Genomic DNA, 214 nt, shown 5'->3' on the forward strand with positions numbered 1-214 from the left:
TCTGTCATGCTTTGCCCCAATGAATAGCATGCACGGTTCATATGGTAAATATCGAGCCACACCTGACTGATTTTATCAACACACATCGTCTGATTTCAGTGTAACAAAATCAAATGTCAGTGGATTTGATTTGAGCTTTTATTATGACATAGTAGGTGAAATAACTTGCGAGGCAACTAACATAAAAGGTTAATGCTGCATAAATGTTGTCCTT

The sequence above is a fragment of the Mauremys mutica genome, chromosome 12 (assembly GCF_020497125.1).
Source record: "Mauremys mutica isolate MM-2020 ecotype Southern chromosome 12, ASM2049712v1, whole genome shotgun sequence".
Taxonomy (NCBI): Eukaryota; Metazoa; Chordata; order Testudines; family Geoemydidae; genus Mauremys; species Mauremys mutica.